Source organism: Schistocerca gregaria, chromosome X (assembly GCF_023897955.1).
Source record: "Schistocerca gregaria isolate iqSchGreg1 chromosome X, iqSchGreg1.2, whole genome shotgun sequence".
NCBI lineage: Eukaryota > Metazoa > Arthropoda > Insecta > Orthoptera > Acrididae > Schistocerca > Schistocerca gregaria.
This window is the reverse complement of record NC_064931.1, coordinates 812,627,461-812,650,313: the sequence shown is the minus strand read 5'-3', so window position 1 is coordinate 812,650,313 and position 22,853 is coordinate 812,627,461. Positions and strand designations below refer to the sequence as shown.

The 22,853-nt window shown below is 39.3% G+C and overlaps 1 pseudogene; it reads left to right on the top strand.

The window, feature by feature from the left end:
* The first annotated feature begins 1,304 nt into the window (after window positions 1-1,304).
* Window positions 1,305-1,422, top strand: LOC126299837 (5S ribosomal RNA; annotated as a pseudogene).
* Window positions 1,423-22,853: the final 21,431 nt, after the last annotated feature.

Sequence of the window (22,853 nt, the reverse complement as noted above, 5' to 3'; positions counted from 1 at the left end):
AATAATCTCGTCGGGGACGTTAAATTCTATTTTCCTCCGTTGTTTATAGCATTTAAATGAATGCATTACACACCTGCTTCCCTAATCTCTATCATTTCTCCTTATGGTTAGGTCTGCGAAGAAATGTAAAGAAATCTTAAAACATTCTGCAGACCGAGTAACTTATTAAACTTATGTGATATGTGTGCTGCGAACTAGACAACAGCCATGAAGGGAAATGCCTGCGAGAAATTCTAGCAACGTTTAAAGTCGTTTCATCGGCATTCCTTATTATGTATCATAAACTAAATATGATCTTTAATGTTTGGTACGTGTTTACTTTATATACAAACGTAATCATAAAGCACAAGTATTTACTGAAGGCATGATAAAATATATTTATGAAATTTGTACGGAATATGTTTTTGCCACGCATTTCACGGCTGAGCGTTTAATAATTGCACACAGCTGTTGTTATGTACTAAGAAACAGAGAAACACTTCAGTGCTATCAAATGTTCCCTGCAACGACAGAAAATAAACCCACACATATACAAATGAATGTCAGCAGATAATATAAGGATATAATCCTCGCATACACAAATTAACTTGGTTGCCACGCCAGTGTCAGTGATGTGACAAGATAATTACGACCTTTATATTCTTCCACTGTATGGAGCTTACTGGAAACCGTTCCACTGGAAATAGTTACGATCAAGGATGTAAAGAGACTTATTCTTAGCCATTTAGTTTTAAACAACGAACATGCAGTTTTTTAGGACATTTAGCTTCTTATTTCTACGGGCCTAAATCCTTTTAAGTTTATAGGTCCAGTATTTCTCTAAATACACCATATTGTATAGGTTGTCTGTAATTTTACGCTCCCCAGTTTCCACAAAATGTAAAATTAACAAATTGTCACAAGCTAAAACACGGATGCTGTTACTATTCTTCGCTACAAAGCTAGTCAACGGACACGTAGCGTTATCGAATCTGTACTCAGCCGCGAATCGCACGGGGCGTATAATATTTCACAGAAACTCTTTTGTCATTAGTTTCAGAAGTTTAGTACCACAATGTGATTTTTAGTAAAACAAGTTATCGGAGATGAATGGTCTTTTACACTGAAATATATATACAGAACTACTGATACTGCAAAATATCTTAGGGACATTTTTCTATTTCATGATAAACCTTTTATGAGTATTTTTAATTAAAAGTAGCAAATTTAATTCTTCTGCCTCCATTAAGGCCCCGGCTCTATTTATAGGCCCACATCACACAAAAGGAATGCCCATGAATTTTATCATCTAGTACAGTGTATCAACCAACGGCCTTGCCGCAGCGGTAACACTGGTTCCCGTTAGATCACCGAAGTTAAGCGCTGTCGGCCTGGGCTAGCTCTTGGATGGGTGACCATCCGGTCTGCCGAGCGCTGTTGGCAAGCGGGGTGCACTCAGCCCTTGTGAAGAAAACTGAGGAGCTACTTGACTGAAAGTCTCGGAAACTGACATACGGCCGGGAGAGCGGTGTGCTGACCACATGACCCTCAATATCCGCATCCAGTGACGCCTATGGGCTGAGAGGATGACGCGGAGGCCGGTCGGTGCCGTTGGGCCTTGATGGCCTGTCCGGGAGGGGCTAAGTTTTTGTAGAACAGTGTATCAGTATACGTCTCCATATATCGTACGTAACAAATGCTCATAGAAGAGTGATGCATGCACTTCTTCGGGACATTCGGAAAATCGCTGAATATCTAATCTATCGTTGTACAATTATTACTCATTATTACAGTGCTAAATTTTCCTTTTCAGTACAAGTGATATTGCTTGGCCGATGCCATGCTATTAAATGATAGTCCCTTGACTTCAGTGTAGTTCAACGTAATTCAGAGGTATAGTCCGATTTACCTAAATTTATAAAGGTTTTTAAACTGAGAAACCGTTGTGTGTGTGGGAATGTATGTGTGTGTGTCTGTGTGTTTGTGTTTGTGTGTGTGAGGTGTATAATATTTAGATTTGAAGATAATTACATGCATTAACTGCAGCAGATAATACCGATATTTTTTTGAATGACAAGAAAAGCGGTAGATGCTGAAAAACCATATAAACTTAACGAAGACAGGCCATTCAGGATATTTTGTCAGCACTGCTGACTCCATTTAGGTTATTTTGAAATCTAGCACAAGAGAAATGATTTTTTAGAAAATAGCAAATTATAAAATACTGTAAAAATTATTACCTTTGTTCCGTTTTTTTTAACATTGTTTTCTGTGAATACGTTCGTACTACCTTATTTATTATACGTTACAGCATGGTTTTAAAGATTGCTATCGCTATTTGCGGCATGTTTTCTGTGCTTTCTGTTGCCGTTTTTCTCGGCATACATCATGTCATCTGCAACTGGGTGCGGGTGTTAATAAACAAATACATAAACGTGAACTTTTGTATGTCAGAGCTATACAATTGGGATTGCATAAGTTTCGTGGATGCAGTTTTGGTATGCACTAGGCTGTTACTTAGTTAGTCGTATACTCAGGTATGTTGGATAGCGTGCAGCTAATTTTATACATCTTGAAAAAGCAAGGGATCCCAATAACATTCAGAACAAACAACATAGTTTGAAAAAGGCTAAGACCAGACAAAAGAAACTCAACCAAATTCACCAGTGCTGGAATGTACCAACTGACATGTAACTCCTGGCAGGCTCAATACATAGGACAAACAAGGAGAAATTTCCGAACGAGGTACACAGATCACATGAGAGCTCTAAAGAGTGACAGCACACATTCCACTTCCTCAGAACACCTAATGAACGAAACAATAACCCCACTAATATCGAAAGTGATATACACATCCTGAAACGCCACAACGTTTTATACTGACACTAACAATAGAAGAAAATTACTACGTATAAAAGGCTACAGTGGAAGGGATAAACGCTATAAACGTAAACACAACACTTTGCAACAACACACTCTTCACCGCTCTGAGAGAACTGACTTAAGGCATAAAACAGAAAGCAGACACACACACACACACACACACACACACACACACACACACACACAAAAGAACTACTCCCCTATCACACACAGAGACATACGTATGGAACAGAAGTTGCCAGAACGCCCGCTACATTTTCATAGCCTTCTCGCAACAGGCGATACATTTATAGCGACACACGGAAACAACAAAATGACGTAACGTTTTGGGTTATGAACGAAGTGTGAAAGTTTTTTTTTGTGTATAAAATTAGCTGCACGCCGTCCAACGAATGGGAGTGCACGACGAACTAAGTAGAAGGCTAGAACACAATAGAACTGTATCCATAACACTAACTCAATCTCAATTTATAACACTGACTTGCATAAGTTCACGTTTTTGTATTTGTTTACTAACAGCCGCTCACTCAGTTGCAGATGACTTGATGTATCCCCAGAAAAACAACAGAAAGCACAGAAAACATGCCTAAAATATCGATAGCAATATTAAAACCATGCTCTAACGTATAATAAATGAGGTAGTACGAAAGTGTTCACAGAAAACAATATTTTTAAAAAAAAACAGACAGTATACATTTAATAATGTTTTACAGTATTTTATAATTATGCTATTTTCTGCATGTTTTAAATTTAAAGAAGCCACTTACGATGGCGTATTTGCCACTGAATTTAGTTTGGGTAATAAGTAAATAACAAAAAATGTTTTGCATCAAGGCGGATTGGCTGGTTGATCTGGGAGAGGGGACCAAACAGCGAGGTCATCGGTCACATCGGACTGGCGAATGTTGGGGCAGTAAGACGGCCTTGCCCTTTCAAAGGAACCATCGCGGCATTTGCCTGAAGCGACTTAGGGAAATCACTATAATCTAATTCAGGATCGCCGGACGCTGGTTTTAATTGTCGCTCTCTCGAATCCGAATACAGTATGTTAACGACTGCGCCACCTCCCTCGGTCATCAAGGCGGACTTAAAGTTCCCATATTGTTGTTAGTTCATGTCCATTTAATAGTTCATGCAGGTCACTTCAAGCCTCATTTGACAATACAGACGTTTGTGAGAAAAATATCACTAGGTAGCTGAAATGTGTAAAACAAAATCAAGTCATTACACACGTATTTACATCATTTAAAACCAGAGAGCGAGTTCCCGAACGACTCCCCATCGTTCTCTAAAGATAATGCTTGATTGCTGTAGTTCTTCATCCCCTTCTCTCCTGATTTCGCTAGTTGCTCGTATTGCCTCAGTTAATACTACTGACCACTTTGTAAATGTAGTACTTGCCACAGCCCAAAAATATCCTATAGCAGTTGATCGTTGGAGTTTTCCAATATCGACAATACTTTTGTGTTTCTTCTCCATTTCTGCATCTCTCTTGCTTCCTGGTTTTTTGTTTTTACAAGCTTTTTTTCCTTTTTTACGAAGGTGCTTGTTCAGTAGGTAACCTATATCTCAGATACTTACTTATTTAGGACTGTGATATTCTTCATGTCATTTTGTCACTGATATTCTGTTATAAAATAAATTGGATTTTATTTGACTTAAAAAAATTTCTATTATTGTGTTCGTTCTGGAGTTGGTGTTCGATTTATCCATGGCCATAATTTCGCTTTAAATGTATTCGTTTTATCTTACATACGATTAGGTAATATCTACCTCCTTAAAATACATATCCCACTCGGGCAAAAAAAATAGGTTGTAAAATGAGTCGAAAAAGGGCATCTTTAATTTATTTCACTGAAAAACACGTGCGAAGTGTCCCAAGTAGACACTGAAATCTGGGTTCCCAGAACAGAGCGGATCAGGTTGTGGAAAGGGGCCAAGGTCAGTTACTGTTAGTTATATAAGAACACCCAACTTTATTGCTCAAACCAATGCACAATTTTCTCTTTAAAACAACAAAGATCAATTCACGGCTAAAGGCCCAAGTAAATTCTCCAGAATAAGTTCAAATGATTACTTTTAAAACACCAGGATTTAGAATAACGGCTGAAGGGCTTACTTGAGTAACATTTCAATATCTTCTCGGCTAAAGGCCGAAATAATATTTCAGATCATCTATGGAAATTGCTTAGAAGCCAAGCATTTACAATTTTCGGCTGAAGGCCATATTAAGGAAAATTCAAATAAATTCTTCGGCTGAAAGCCCAATTATTTTTTTTTACGTAATAAAAGAGATTCTTTAAAGATAAGCTTTTAGACGGTACAAAAAGTCCTAAGAAAATGAAGTATCTTGTGGGTTGGAGGCCCAAACAATTACTCAAGAATAATTAAAGATCACCTTATGACAAACATTTACAGAACACTGCTGAAGGCCGTTTCAAGAATTCAAGATAGTTAATGTGAAACCTTGCAGACAAGGATTTACATATTAAAGTCACAGATTCTGAAACAAACACGGTTGAATGCCTAAATACAGATCAACAATAATTTTAAATAAAACGCGGTTGAAGGCCTAATCTTAAAACAGTTCTCATGAAGTCGGCTGAAGGCCATATACTAAACATAAAACAGACAATATTAATACACGGCTGAAGGCCTGGCACAGTACCTGCGACCAAATAAAATGACAATCACAAACAACAAACAGTGGTGCTCAGAACTGTTCCCAGGGTCGGCCTGGGGAGGAAACTCCGACAACCGTTTACGTGAGACAGGCAGCCAACCGTAACACTAAACAATCGGGTGGCAGCACGACCTAGGGACGGCTGAAGAACCAACCAGCAACCTGATCAATTCCCTCCTCGCTGCTCTGTCGCAACCGACCGACTGACTACTCAAGTACGCAGGCAGCATTCATCAGCTCAGTGGAAATCACAGTAGCTACACACAGTTCTACGTTAACACACTTGCACAAGAACTCGAACAATCGTAAAAGCAATCACTGTGGAACAACAAGGACGAATGAATTCGACACACAGAGAGTTTCCACAAGCGGTCGGCGACCAAATACACGTCGTCCGATGAGGCGACCGACCTAACGCCAACACAGGTCGTTCCCCCTCAAGTTCCGTGTGTCGGCGACGGTCGGGAGAGTCTTGGCTGTTCGAAGCTGACTGCCGCTCCAACCCATCTCAACTCCATGTCCGTTCGGAACTCGGAGACACGGCGACCCGGGCACCCTGGCTCGGACCTATCTTTGCAGAGGTAACTCTTGCCCACTGGCCACGAGATCTCTGCACAAGGAAGGAACCGACCAACGTCCGGCAAGATGGACAAGTGACGAGGCCCAGAAACGGTCAAAAGACCAAATACACGTCGCCCGATGAGATGACCAACCGAACGACCGACCAACGGTAGTCCCGCTCCAATCTCCTCCCATCGGACAGTTCATGTGTGTCGCGAGCGGTCGGCGAGCACTGGCTGTCCGGATCTCAATGGCTCTCAGTCCCCGACTTCATTGCTGCTGCGTCCGGACTCTACTCCCAACTGAACTCAAGACAGACGACGACCCGGAAATACTAGTGGTGGCTCCAGAGTTGATACGACAGTGCACTTATCGATAAGCGCTGCTGCTGCCACTGACGGGCAAGCAAACCAGCAACCTAGTGACGCCAGTAAATCGAATTAAAGAAAAAACGAGGTGACAAAACCACAACGACAAGAGGTTGAGCAATAAACGGCATGACCTCCATCCGCACACGGCTCAGATACTGTTGGCAACATTCCATTACGTTGGGACACTTCACACTTAAGAACCCTTCTTTGTGGAGAATCTTGGCCACCTCAGTATGTCTTGCCTATCGTACATATCTATCCACAGGTGCAAAAATTCTTTGAGTCAGGAGGAGGCCTGTAGCGAAACCGTATTTTGGACACTGGCTCCTCTTCGTGTTTGGCGAGAGCTGTACATTAAAGTTGATGCAAGGAGTATTGCTTCATCTTTGAAAACCACCTGTAAACTGCAGTAACCTCCTACCAGAACACATACAGACGATTGTGTACTGTTTTACAAGATAGTGTCACAATCGTCGATACAACAATCACGGCAGACATGAGCGGTTTACAATTGCACGTGCATCCATTCGTGCAAGATGTGTTATGTTCTTGTTGTGGTCTTCAGTCCTGAGGCTGTTTGATGCAGCTCTCCAAGCTACACTATCCTGTGCAAGCTTCTTCATCTCCCAGTACTTACTGCAACACACATCCTTCTAAATCTGCTTAGTGTATTCATCTCTTGGTCTCCCTCTACGATTTTTACCCCCCACGCTGCCCTCCAATACTAAATTGGTCATCCCTTGATGCCTCAGAACATGTCCTACTAACCTGTCTCTCTTTTTGTCAAGTTGTGCCACATACTCCTCTTCTCCCCAATTCTATTCAATACTTCATCATTAGTTATATGATCTACCCATCTAATCTTCAGCATTCTTCTGTAGCACCACATTTCGAAAGCTTCTATTCTCTTCTTGTTCAAAATATTTATCGTCCATGTTTCACTTCCATACATGGCTACACTCCATACAGATACTTTCAGAAGCGACTTCCTGACACTTAAATCTATACTCGATGTTAACAAATTTCTCTTCTTCAGAAATACTTGCCTTGCCATTATCAGTCTACATTTTATATCTTCTCTACTTCGACCATCATCAGTTATTTTGGTCCCCAAATAGCAAAACTCCTTTACTACTATAAGTGTCTCATTCCCTAATCTAATTCCCTCAGCATCACCCGACTTAATTCGAGTACATTCCATTATCCTCGTTTTACTTTTGTTGATGTTCATCTTATATTCTCCTTTCAAGACACTGTCCATTCCGTTCAACTGCTCTTCCAAGTCCTTTGTTGTCTCTGATAGAATTACAATGTCATCGGCGAACCTCGAAGTATTTATTTCTTCTCCATGGATTTTAATACCTACTCCGAATTTTTCTTTTGTTTCCTTTACTGCTTGCTCAATATACAGATTGAATAACATCGGGGAGAGGCTACAACCCTGTCTTACTCCCTTCCCATCCACTGCTTCCCTTTCATGCCCCTCGACTCTTATAACTGCCATCTGGTTTCTGTACAAATTGTAAATAGCCTTTCGCTCCCTGTATTTTACCCCTGCCACCTTTAGAATTTGAAGGAGTGTATTCGAGTCAACATTGTCAAAAGCTTTCTCTAAGTCTACAAAAGCTAGAAACGTAGGTTTGCCTTTCCTTAATCTTTCTTCTAAGATCAGTCGTAACGTCAGTATTGCCTCACGTGTTCCAACATTTCTGCGGAATCCAAACAAGATGTGTTATAAGCTTGCTTATTCACTTCCGGCCATTGTTTCCTGATCTCTTAATGTGTGGAGGTGCTATGTGGCTAAGGATAGAGAGCCAGAAAGTATGAATTCTTCTAAGCTACCCTGTGTTTATACACAAAGTCTGTCAGAGAATCTTCGACATATTATTTCTAGTTGATTAGAAGCCATCTTGTGAAGATGAATGATCGGTCTGGTACTACCCCTAGAAATCTGCTATTCGCTTATCGAATAGATCCATACATCCATATTTGCAAGTAGACTGTTAAGATGAAATACGATTACTTTGTGTTAATGCAGCTTGATTGAAACATTGAAGGAAGATCAGGGGTAATGTGTAGTCAACGACGGCAGATGGAGCACAGGCTTGGATTAAGTAAGAATGCGGAGGAAATTGGCAGTGTCCTTTCAAAGAAACCATCCCAGTATTCTTATAATCATGGAAAACGTAAATCTGAATGGCCAGATGGATATTAGAACCGCCGTCCTCCCAAATACGAGTCGAGGGCGTTATTAGTGCACCAGCTCGCCCTGTAGCCCTTGGCCGCACCCTCCAGTTACTAAACCTCTACCTGAAGAGTAATAAACCTTTGGTCGGAATAGATTCCATAATTTCTAGCTTCTCGTGGCTTGCTGCAAATTTAAGTGTCAGAATATTCGAATTTACTTGATATAATCTAGGGCGTGTCTGCTGTGTGATAAGCTTAACAGCGAACACAGATCATTGTTAAAGACCAACACTGAGTTTATTTTGAGAACTCATCTTGTTGCCCATTACCGCTTGAAAACATGTGTATCCTAACACTGCACTGCCCTTGTTTCCATACAGTGTGTGCAGCGAACCGTAGGCTGTTCGTATCTTGTGAGTGGTAACGGCACCACTTGAACCAGGCCACCATTAAGTTGTCCTCACACAGAAAACCGAAGCTAGCATTCAGGACATTTATAATGACTCAACATGGAATTTCACAGTACGAAGTCCGCATTAAGTTCCGTCTGATTGCAACAATGTGCTGCGAAACGTGAACCAACGCAGCGCAAGATGCTTTCCCACTTCACAGACAGAATCGAGGAGATATCATGCTGGATATGACGCGATATTTGTTGCATTTTGTAGAAGATCGTGCAATCAATGAAAATAGGCAGTTTGAAGGCACTAGCTCATTCAAGATGTACAGAAAACGCGTCGTTTTTGCTATGATTTTTTCAGTAATATCCCAGGAGACTGTCCGTCTGATATTAGAAGTGCTGTCATGTCACTGAAAGGGCAACTGACTCAGTTGGAATGGCTAAAACCGATTCAAAATTATTTAAAAATATGGAGATAAGTTTGTTGTACAACCAACAAGTTATATGAAAACTCTTTACTCTCATTCAATCGATGTTTGAATTTTAAGACTACCGCTAGATAAGTCGCTGAAGAAACAATACCACGGAACAGACATTTATGGATCGTATCGTGGTGGATTTTCATATTGGATTGGATACAAAACGTAGACGTGTTGCCCTTGTTAGGCGTGAACATTGTTCCATTCTGCTGTGTTTTAATCACATCGTTGAAACTCCATATTTGCACTTTGATGACAACAAATTTCTGTTTTGTATACATGTTACTCTCTTAGTATTTCAAGTATGAAATATATTTATTCAAGCAAATGTTTAATATTTGAGGTAATACTACATCATTTGTGACTGTTGTGAACATGCTGGTGATAATCATGTGTTACAAAGTATTTTTTCTATGGTAACTTGTGTGATAATCACCTGTTACAAAGTACTTCTCATATTCTAACTTGTGCTTCTCTGGTCCTTACATTCGTTAACCTTCAGAAATCGTTTGTACGCAAATTGATATTTACACGAATGAATGTCCTTGTTGGGTTGTAGAATTGACGCCTTCGTGTTTTTGAATAACTTTTATGTTGTTTTAAGCGTTGCACGTGGGAAGTATAAAAATGTGGAATAAGAATATAAACTACTCCACATTTTTTAGTTTACCATGTCTGTGTCATTTCCACTGACTATGTACACTGAAAACTTAGTTTAAAATGAAGTTGTGGCAACAAACAATCCGTCAATCCGAACTTTATGCTGCGTGAACATACATTGATGTTTCAGTTTGAGGTTCCATGTGAAATTATCAAATATACTGTGCGCGTAGGAGGGCCCCCTATTTTTTCCACGTATCTCCATTCAGTCCACGGATGGTATGTTCGAAGAACAACTCTCGATAAACATAAATCTCCTTATAAACTCTAATTTCTCGGATTTTCTCTGTTTCGTCGTGAGAGTTATGTGGTAGAAAGCATTAAGTTACCAAACGCTTCTTGGAACGTATTTTACCGAAATTTCAAAACCAAACTTCTCCATGATGCAGAACGTCCCTCTTGTGGCCACTGCCATTGAGGATTTGGTTTGGTTCTCCTTAATACCCTCGAGCTTACTAATAGATCACGTGATGAAACGTGCCGCTCGTTGTTGGATCTTCTCTATCTCTTACATTAATCCAGTCTGGTAATGTATACCTACTGATAACAATTACACAAAAATCGGTCTTCCGAGTGCTTTTAAACTCGCTTCTTTCGTGGACGAATTACATTTCGTTATGATTCTTCCAATAAATCTCCGTATATCGCTTAGTTCAATGTGAACATTTCACATTAGGTCTCTCCGCATGGTTACTCCTAGCTATTTTGTAATTGTTACTAATTTCAGCGATTTGTAGTCAACAGTGTACACGAACGGTAATGCATTTCGTTGCCTATTTGTGTGAAATTTAAATTTATTTACGTTCAAGCTAACTGCCAGTCCTTGCACCAAGCTTCGATCGTCCGCCGACTTTACTGTATTCCTCTACTGTCTTCCTAGAGACAAACGTATTATCTACGAATAGACTCATGGAGCTTCCGACGATATCAATTAGATCATTTAGATCTATTGTATACGGGAACGTTTTTGTAGAAATTATATGTCCATTTTATCCTGTTAGTAACAAATTGTTGATTAGCGTCAGAAAGCAGTTCCTGAAACCAGTCTCTTAGCTTTCCGATACTCGGAAACTTCACATGTTTTGGAAAACGACAGTGTGGAGCTCTATGGAACACTTTCCTGAAGTCAAGGAATACATCAATATAGCCGACCTTATATAGTGCTCTCTAAATTTAATGGACGAACAGGTTGAGCTGAGTTTCGCTACATTTCTGTTTACAGAATCCATGTTCATTCGATTATTTGTTTGCGTTGGAGTATCAGAGATTTTTCTCCTGGGAGGGCAATTGGTAAATTTTAATATTTTTTTAGCGTATTAGCGCATTAGTGCCTTCACAATTACCTTCAGAATTTTTTCCGCAAATCTGTGAGAATTGCTAATGAAGATAACGCAGCTATATCACGCCCATTATGCTTGCCTGACAAGATGCCGTTAGAGAACGCTGTACGTCTGATCGTCTCTGAGCGACCACCGGCTACGGTGGAGTCTACACCCACGTTCGCTTTCACGTTGCGGCTTTAGACCTCCTTGTACATATCACATCGCTATTACACTGCAATTTTGTTTAAGAAATTTAATCTCTTCCGGTCGTCGGTTGTAGTTCTTTTTCCGTCGTTTGTGCAAAGTGTATGTTCTCGTAGGCATAGCATGAGATGTACGGAGGTACTAGGAAAGGCACGGCTGGCCACATGGCGTGTTGCCCTTAGCGCGGCGGCCGTGTCCAATGAAGCGGGCAGCTGTTTTCCACCTGACCTACGGCCAACTTCCTGTGGCGTGCTATTTACGCGTACACACACATACGCTCACACATACTCATACACACACACTTGCACCTCTTACCTGCAGTTAATTAACTTCTGTGCAAAAGTGTCGCCCATCCTGTTAGAGAAGCATATCTATGCGTGTAACTCTCTGCAGTTAGCGCACTGATATCGGCCTTCTTCCGGTTAGGAAATGCAGTTACACGGCAATCTCCACTATTTATGATTACTCTGAAAAGAAAAAAATGCGATTTCGAGCACTGGTATTACTGAGCTCTGTCATGAGGGCATGAAAATTACCAAAAGTCTTTCACGAGTGTCAAGTGAGTGTCAACAGGTAGTGGTAGTACCCTCTATAGCCTCATATTTACAATATTAGTCTCATATTCACTAATTTAGTGGGTACCGTGGTATAGCTACTAGATATATCTGGGGGTCTATTTTGTTGTGATAAATGCACCTAGGTGCACAAAGATGAATCCATAAAAATGCTTGGAAATCATTTGCAATAAAGTATTCAACAAACCGAGCAGTTTGTTACGCTCCAAATAAAAATATTTTCTGTTTACTTATGCCGGCAATGAGCATCCTACAGTAGTCTTACTTTATAGATGTTGGAATCATTTCTTCGTATTTCACCAATAATAAATATCCTCTAATTCAATATCTAACCAGACTACGTAGAGTCCGCTCTATATCTTGGGCACATAAAATTATAATTTAAACAACATTTTATATGTAAAGAGAACGAAATGCGGCCACCTGTTTACTGTGGTAATCTCAGTCTCTGTTTGGGATGACTCAACAATATTAGATAAACGGCAGTGAGAATATTTTTCCAGAAAACAGACACCTTTTTGGAGAGACATCTGATTTCTGCTCATAGGAGACTAAAAATGAAAATAATAACTCATAAGACAAGTTTGTTATGGTGGGCTTCTATAAACATATTCGTTTATAAACAAAACGACAAGTTTGTGCTGCATCGTTGATTGTATTTTACTCATATTAATCCCAAATTTTAAACATTTAATGTCTTGAATTTTTACATTAAACAAAATAGTAAACACAGATAATTATACATTTTCAGACGAGAAACACAAAATCATCAGTTCAGCCGCCTACGTGACACAGGGAGGGACATAATATAATAGCTACAAATTAGCCAAGGAGAATTATATTTTGTCAGATTTTGTTAGAAAACTCCTACAAACAGTTTCAGAACGGACTCTACGAATTCAGCCTGGAATATATTGCTTGTAACAACAGCCGACACTGTGCCTTGTGCACAATAATTATTCCTCTTCTCCGAAAGGAACAGGAAGAAAAGCAAAAGTGTGACACCATAAAAAGTACTGTCTTCTGCATACTGTGTAGTGATTTTCAGACGTAGGCCTAGATTTAGGAAATGAAGGCAAGTGAGTACAAGAAACAAAGTGTAACATTATTAGTTCTCCACACCTAATTTCTTCCTCGTTTCGAAAAAAAACATACAACAGAGTATTCCACGTGTCACAAAATGAACATAATCTCTTGAAATCCCTAGAACGAAGACGACGAAAATAAAGCGAATTTAGTATCATACTGCTACCACGACATCTGTGATGCAAAGCAAGAACATCGGTGCTGCCCGTTGCCATCGCTAGCGTTCCTGATCTTGCCGGTGGCAAGAAGTTGAGCGATGCAGCCGCCTCCTATTCGTAATGAACCATTCACTGAATCCAGACAGGAGACTGTCAGTGACTAGCAGTGCACGTTCTTGTGTTGCCACTACATTCGTGGAGTCATCTAGTGCGCCTTGGTTCTCATTCGGTACAGCATTTCAAGTTGCATACTATCGGGAACTCTGTAATTTATTTGAAGTTTTAGTCTTCACAATCCTCTGTCCAGTAAAAGGTGGACCGTAGTTCTTTCCATAATTTGACTGAGCGATGAAGCGCAGCTGTTAAGGCTCGAATATCGCATTGGGAGGCATCAGCGCAGAAATTTATATCCTGCCATCGAGATTCAGGATTTCCATGTTTTCCGTAATTCATTGCAGGCTAACGCCGTGCGGTAGTGAGACATTGGAGTCCCCTTCCGGCCACCTAGCTTTAGGTTTCCCAAAACAGTTCAACGCAAATGCCAGGACAGCTGCTTTGGAAACGCCATTGTTGGTTTCCTTCACCATCCCTACCACGTTCCTCTCTGATGACCTTGTTGTCGGCGGGTCTTTAAGATCAAATCTTTCGACCTCTTTCTTTTCCTTATTCTATAAGCTGTAACCTACCTGTCGTAGCTATTCCAGATGACAACCCTGACTCACCCCCCCCCCCCCCAAATTAATTCCACATTCTTTTACATACAACTTCATGTATCGTACCTTCACCAAAATTTCTTACCTGCAGTTACCAGGAGCCCCAACGATCAGAGTAGAACAACTCACTTCGCCATCATCATGTCACGAATTCATCGCTGTTTTATCTCTTTAAAACTTATTTTATTTTATTTTTATCAAGCAAAGATAATTTGGCCGCTTTGAGAACTTACCCTACAGGGGGAATGTAAATAATCGACATAAAAAAAAGAAAACCTTATTATTCATCGTTCCCTTTCCTATTCCATTCAGGCGTGCAACGAAAGAGACGTAGCTGCCTGTATATCTCCACACTCTCTTACTTTGTCCTCTTCGTCCTCAGGCGCAGTATATGATCGGCAAAAGAATCTGGGATACCCACTATTGAGTGTCAATTTTCTAAATTAATTGTCACCATGGACGAAAGAAAACAATCTCTTTTCTCGCAAGAATTACCATTCAGGTTTCCTTGCCACGTCTGTAGCCCGTTATGACGAGTAAACAATTCGCACAATCCTGGCAGCAGACGTTCATACCTTATCTTCTACTGAGAATGAAACACTCCTAAGCATCATTTATGATGTATCCCTGTAACTGCGCAATATTTTCCCATATTCTGCCATACATTCATTTTATTCCTAATTTTATATAGTATATTCTGTCCTTTATTAGTTGGAACTTGATGAATTCTTCGACGGACTTAAAATACCAAGAAGATGGTGCCCTTGTAATTTTATATTTCGTTCCAACTGTATTGCTTGCCTAAAATTCATACGATGTTACAGATCGAAAATGCCCCACTATTAAGAAATCTTCTTTACTGCCCGTATTTCATTCGCTTATGTTTAAGGCAAGCCATCCAATAAACTAACGGAAGTTACATATTGAAATTCTAGATCAGAGAATATATACCAGAATCCATCTGTTAAGTTAATGCAGCCTTTATGGAGTTAAAATTATTTTGATTGTGAAAAAAAGTTATACAGACTGCTGATACGGACAGGAAAAGAAGTTAGCTTTGGCATACGCTGAGTGATGAGACTTAGGTTAAAAAATAAGAAAACTATAAGAAGACGTTGAGGTAATGGTCAGGCCAAGAGCGACTTGGTTCCGGCCGAGTTTAATTAAACACAATTAAACTGCTCCTCTCAAGCTGCTCGTACGGCAACTTGGCAGTATCCACAGCAGTCAAAGCTTTGTTTCTGGAAGCTAAATATTGACCATGAACGGTATTTTCCCTAAGGTGCGCTCTTGGTTCGGCCACGTTGCCAGCGGGATGACTGGCAATCTTAACTCCAACCGACTCTGATAGACAGTTTCCGTTTCCCACAATTTTCTCAAGGTTTTTTTTTTTGTTTTAAGCATGCGTCCTCATTTTGCCTGCATTTTGGCCGTCAAGGCTTATTTATTTTTCAATATCTAATATACTCTAGGCAGTCACCAAAATTCAGCAACCAAATCTGCAACTTGAGACACGAAAGATATGATGCGGTCCCAGGATTTCTAAGTGGATGCTTCCCGTTTATTTTAACTCTCTTATCATAGCATCTGGTAAATGGAGACTGAGACTGCATACAGTGACCAAAATGTTAAAAACCAACAACAAATCAACACATGTACAAACCATCAAAGAACATTTTCTAATATTCTATGCTATCTATGGGCAACATGGCCTACTAAACTTTCCTTATAATCATTTAATGTGTTTCGTTAGTTTGGAATTTACATCTGAGCACTGAAGGAGTCATTGTTGATATTAAGTACAAGAGTTTCGCGTGACTACTTTTAGTGTCCTCAAATGGTGAAATGGTGTTTTGAGTAATATATTTGTTCATTTGGCTGTTTTATTTGCATTAAACTCATATTTAATAATAAAAGTAATATGTGACAGTAACGTTACTTTCATTGTCAACAAATCCTTATTTGTTTGTATTTGTGCCACTAGCAAGATACTCTTCACACTGTGTAGCACCAAGTATCGGCATGGCTTTGTTGGAGAAAAAGGTTCTGCTTTTTGTTGTTTTTGCCAACAAACAAATACTGTCACTCCAACAAAAGTGTGTTCAAGGCTGGTGTTGCAGATCATAGAAGTGCATTTTCTTCAAATGTACTAAGCTTTTAATTAAATAACAAGAAGAGTATTAATTAACCTGAAAATAAGAAAATCAAAATTATTGTTTTCAGTTTCAAAAATGTCGATGTAAACACCCAAAAGGATAGAGAACTTCGGAAAGCTAATTGGAATTAAAATGATTTAGTTTTTTATTCAGGTCGCTCGTGATGTTTTCTATGAAAAAGTTAGAAGCTTGTGGCCTGCAAAAGTTATTGTTGTTTTTAATCATCGATATATTGTCAACTGAAAGCATTATAAACTTTTATACAGCAATTATGTCACGATCGCCCAATTACTACAGTATTTACATCACCGGTTTCGGCAATTTATTATCATTTTCAGACTTGAAAATTAATCCGCTAATCATCGTCATGATATACGAAAGATCGAGTTACATGTATCTTGAGGTTTTGTGTCCAATGATGAAGCTGCTAATGGATTAATTACCACAATTGGAGATGCAAGTAAAGATCCGAAACCGGCAATGTGAATACTGTAGTAAGTGGACGATGTTGATGTAGTAAATTATTATATATCGTTATTTGTGGTAGAACATCGATTACAACCTATAAGCCTCATGCATATTTAAAATGTAAAATGAGTACTCTACAGGTCATAACGTACAAAAGTTTTTGCCATTTTGCGCTCTCAGTGTCCAACATGAAAAAAATGTCGACAATAGCCAGAATAATTTATTTCGAAGACTGAGAGTAAATACAGTTTTCTATGCAAAGCAGTATAAGCGCTATAATGACAAACTTTGTCCGACATTGGTAACATCCAGCTCAACTCCTGTCAGTTAATCGAGTAGCATATTTCCAAAACTGTCAAAATTACAGCACCTTCAATCGCTCACATGGAAGCTAGCGAAATTCACGCATCTCATTTTACGCCAAGTACCCTCAGTACAATAGCAGAAGCGTCACGAAAATTTTATTATCAGCCATCTTCTGTGACAGCTGCTACAGTTAGTTGTGGCATTAATCTACTGTAGTTGGTAGCTGTGATAACATAAGCCGAATGTTGTATTTGAATAGATCTGCGACAGGTGACTCAAGAAGTTGATCAACCGAAACTGTTCTTTTCTAGCTATTTTCTGTAACTCACTGTATTATTGTACACTGCACGGTAGAGGGTATTTCATTCCCTTATTTCTCTCTTCCTTTCCCCTCTGCCCTTTGTTGGTGAATATAATACGTGGATCATGTCTTTATGCGCTACAACTGCTCTTACCTTATTCATATGATAAACTGTTTTACGATTTGTAAAGAATGTTGGTTCTTAAACTTCGGCGAAAAGAACGCTATCTTTTTTCCAACGAATCAAATTTGTGGTCACCAAGCGTCTCAGTAAAGCGGTCGTGACGACAAATTCGTCGAACAACAAATATCACAGTACGTTTCTGAATTAATTTGGTCATCTCCTACAATCTGACCTCCAAAGATAACAAAGTCTCGTGCTTTTCTAGAGTCTGGGTGAGTCCTGTACGTGATATTCTTTGTGTGTATACTGTAATCTCACCAGGGATTTCTCAAAAATATTGTCTAAGTACTGGTGTTGACCTAACTACAGGTGGGTTTGTATGTTCGTCCCACTTTCGCTTTCTAACTATGTGACTCAGTCTAGCAACCGATCATAGGCATCGTACTCAAAAACTACTAGCTCTTTCTCAAAATTCGTGGACATTATTTTGCACTTATCCACACTGAAGGAAGAATCGATTCTTTACGCAACGCCGCTGTACTTTCTAAGTTACTCTACATTTCCCTACCATCATTGTCAACCACATTTTATGACAGTTGCTGCAGTTAACTGTAGTATTAATCTGCCGCAGTTCGTAGGTGTGATAACATACTTCGGATCTTGCATTTGAATAGAATTAATGACTGAAGTAGCTGAACAACCCGGTACTAGTCATTTCTAACTATAGACTGTAACTTACTGTATTACTGTATACTGCACAGAAGAGAGTATTTCGTACCACAATTTCACCTAAAAATCTGAGTGTGCTATATTCCATGAATTGAAAGTAACACTGGTTCTATCACGTTGCCTTGCGGCCCTCCCTGGATTGACTATACTTCGGGCAAGTATTCATCGTAAGTTATAACGCAGTGGTTTCTACCAATCGAAATAGTCTTCGAGCCAGCCATGTTTTTGAGAAGATGATACGTACTCTCGTTCCATTGGTGTAAGTCGCAGATTGTCGAACATGTTTTGGAATTCTAGGAACACGGATAGTGCCTGCTCATCTTCGTCCATGGAATGCGAGACACCATACTCGGTGAAAAGAACGTACTTTGTTTCATCAGGATATTAAATCTATACTGATTTTTAATTAAAATCTTTTATGTGGGTACATGTGTCGTTATTTTCGCATTCAGAAAATGTTCCAGAATGAAGAAACAGAGAAACATTAATTAATTTGGTTTATTATTTAACTTATCTGTCCACTTAGCCTTCGTATAAAACCGAACTAGCTTGAAATTTTTACCCGTCCTTCACTGAAAATTTTCGCGGTGAATTTCTTGTACGGATACCTATAGCAAGTGGTTATCTCTGGCAGCATGTGCTTTCATAAAGTAACAGATATAAAACTATGTAGCTCTTTGACATCAGTAGTTCTAATGAATTCAAAATACGTGCAGTGAATGAAACAATTTATTAGAAACAGGGATAACAGCATATGGGCCTCATCATTCGTATAAAGTATCGGCAAAATACTGTGTTTGCGTTATACTGGTTCGTATCAGAGCTGATGGAAACATTAGATTTATCTGAAGACAAGCACTGGCTAAATATTTCAGTGTAGAAGTATCAGCACAAGAACGTGTGCGAAAGTTTAGAAATTGTCGTATTCTAATAATTCCTCCAAGTTTGGGATTTTTTATTTATCATATTAAAGATCATAAGTGTGTCAGTCTTCCCGTATCAGTACCCTGTCTGTAGTGCGGATATAAATTTTCGCAACTTATTTCACTCCATATATATTACATTCTATTTTAGAACAATTAGAAATTATAATTTATATTCTTTTCCCATCGTCTAAGAAATAATATTTAAATAATTATCTTAGGGCTAATATTTTGCGCAACTTAATTAATAATGCTATTGTTACTGCATTCTGTTTGGAATTGACACAAAGTACCTGCCTGTGGAGTGTTATGAAGCCTTGCTTCGCTTATCAGGCGCTTGGTTCGAAGGCGTTTGAACAATTAATTATCACTGGGTGCCTTTTATGTGATTTTTCGATGGTAGTTTTACAGTACTTTGAGACTGTACACGTATTCGGGAGACACACTAATAATAAAAAGCTACTGCAAGGATTTATCCTGCGTAGTAAAATGTATAGCCCATCAATCTCAATCTGAGGTTTGTCGTTCATGCTTTTCTTTATTTCATTTCAGTTGGGAGCGTAGTCCAAATGCAGCGCTAGTAATAGAGCACGCATTTTTGTATAGCTGATGTCCGTCTGCGAAGCACAATATATGGAGTAACAGACCCATAAATTACCCCCCTGTGTCTCTAACACCTATTCATTTCCAACTTTAAGAAAATAGTTTGCGGTAAAACGATTCATATGTTTAAAGTTATCTGCAGTGTTGGAATAACGCGTAAAATGTTGACGTTTAAGCGACTGTCACATCACCAGGTTAAATACAGTCAAGTCTTTTCTGCCCCTTCTCTCACAGTACATAATAGCCTCCTTATCATTTATTAATACTCAGGACCGATAAGGAAAAATTACTGTCAGTATAAGGGAAATGTGTACTAAGTACCATGTTTTCCTTGTTTCGTACGTTATGGAAGAGAACAATGCATTATTAATATACTTCAATGTAGCATGTGTTGACTAGAGGAGAGAAGGCCACACTTCCGATCACAGGGACGGACGTGGATGTTAGCATCCCGAAGAGAACGAGGCATACATGTTGCCACGTGGAAGTAGGACGCATAAGTCACTGTCACTTGCTTTAGAAATCTAAGAGAACTTCTCTGAAAATAGTTTTGCATGCTTAAAATTATGAGAACTGATGAAGAACGCGAGTAAAGTAGTTTTAAATATGTTTAAGACTAGCGCTTCCCTCGCTGGCGTGGCTGGCGGTTCCCGCCTTGCCGCCCTAGATCGTGAGAGATCTTGAACTACTGACGATGTCTATTTGTGTATAGGAAAGGACGGGCCGGATAAAAGCTGCTCTAGTGGCGAGCTGCCGACCGTTACGAGGCGAATAGCGCGCAACCGGTTGCCAGCGAGCACCGGGTTCGAGCCCCGGCTCTATTCATCTAGCAGTTGCGTAGCGACTTTCTATTCACTAGCGCAGCAGGCTGGCCGTGTGAGAAACATGTACGCTCGCCTCACGTGCCTAGGAAAGCTGCAGATGCTACGGTCATCACACTCTACTTTCGCCCAAAGTGATCTATATATCTTCGAACCGAATAATTCGATTTCTACAATCGTTTTCTGCCGATAGAGAGATGAAGGCCGATCCTTTAATTTATCATTACTAAATGTGCTAAATGTTATGAGCGTAGACACAAAGTACACACTGCACAGAAACTTATTGTGAGGTTAATATCTCGTACCCATTCTTGAACTTCACGCAGGCAACTATTTAAAAAAATAGCACGTACTAACAACAGTCACACAATAAATTTACTTCGCTTTGAAGTTTGTCGCGAACAATCAGCCACAGTTTGACAGTAAGAGCAGCATATAAGGTAGAAACAAAAGCAGTCTCAACTATCCACAACTTTACTTCACCCTTGGACAGAATGGACTTAAATATACAACCTTAAAAATATTTGACCGTCTTACTTGTGAATTAATGCTGCTGGCAGATAATGAAAGTACTAATACCAAGTCCAAATTAATTTTGCTTGGCAACACTTCTGATCCATACAAAAATATTGGAATAGATAACATGCATGTGGCTGGGCTATATTAATTTTTTCTTGACATATTAAGAGTTATGTAACTGGTCAACTCATAGCGAAAATGTATCTTATCTCGAAACCTCCTGACATCTTTCACATCATAGCGCAAAGACGTGAATGTGACATACGGGACATGCATAAAAAATGAAACTAAACTAAAATGAACTTTTTTTGAGGAGTATATGTGTTACCATCTCCAGAAGTAGCAGTGGAATCTTTCATTGCGTTTTTAAGGATTTGTTATGACAAGAGATTGTCTCTACATCTGTAGTTTCATTTAGTTGGCACAAACCATATACGACAGCTATAGCAAAACATATTAAAGATATTGGCTGTCCCTTCAATTCACATCATATTAGTTCGTTAAGCTAGTATATGAAAATAAGGATATTAAAGAAATTAGGATTTCAATAAGGTTTAGAAAAACAGGAAAGTCAATAAAAGCGTAATGTTACAACACAAAGCTTATCGAAATTTCAGAAATGTTTTAGTTGCCATATGCTTTCTTCGTCATTTCATCTCTTACTTTCACGCTGTCCACAGTACTAGCTGTTTATCTGAATCAGTGTATAATATATGTGCTACTGTAGAATGTGAAAACCGATTATTGTTCGTGCAGTGTAAACGCATCGCTTTTCAGTGACTGTAAAATTTGACTTAGGTGTGCCGTCAGAAAGAGAAAATCAATGCGGCACCAGAAAAAGAATTCTGACGTATAAAGTAGAGGGATACTTCGGGGTTTGCTTCCTAGTTGCAAAAGAACACAGGTCACTTCTATGATAAACGCTCTCGCTCCAAACGCCAAATTTAAAATAAAGCTCATAAACGGCGTTCGTCTCGAGTGTTTTGGGAAAAACTGAATTGCCTAATTTCGGGTTTCCTTGAACTATTGGAGATTCTGTCTTGAATATATGCGATTTATGATAAGAAATTATGTTTCCTCAAAGTGGAATACTCAAATATTCTCATAATATGTGTCAGCGGTAGCAGTTTTATCGAGTAATCCTCCGTAGAAAAAAGTCACAGCATGTGTGAGAGGTTTTAATACCGTAGATGCTGTAAATCACCCTCTAGCACTGTATGTAAGACGCATGGTACTAGAAAATAATTTCTAAAATCATTTAATACCTTTTAAACAGGCTTCTATTGAACTATCTACCTTTTCTAAGTGCACGTTGCATGGCGGACACAAAATTCTACACAGCACTGACTATTGTTAAGAGACCTATGACGCCTGCGTTGAAGCCGAAAACAGATATGCATATGAAGCTGCTACATATTCCACGATCTGATGTAAATACCTGTAGACACACTACCGATTTCGATAGCTTTATGAGTCTCTGTACCCGGAAAGAGCGACAGTTGAAGAGTCCTTAGTATTCTATCGTAACCCAAATCATAGCTCGCTTCTTGACACGGTTTGACTTCTTCACGGAGATACTGTATCTGTGACGGAATTTAACCCGATCACTCACTCTCAGAACGACTTGCGTTTCTTTTTCCTC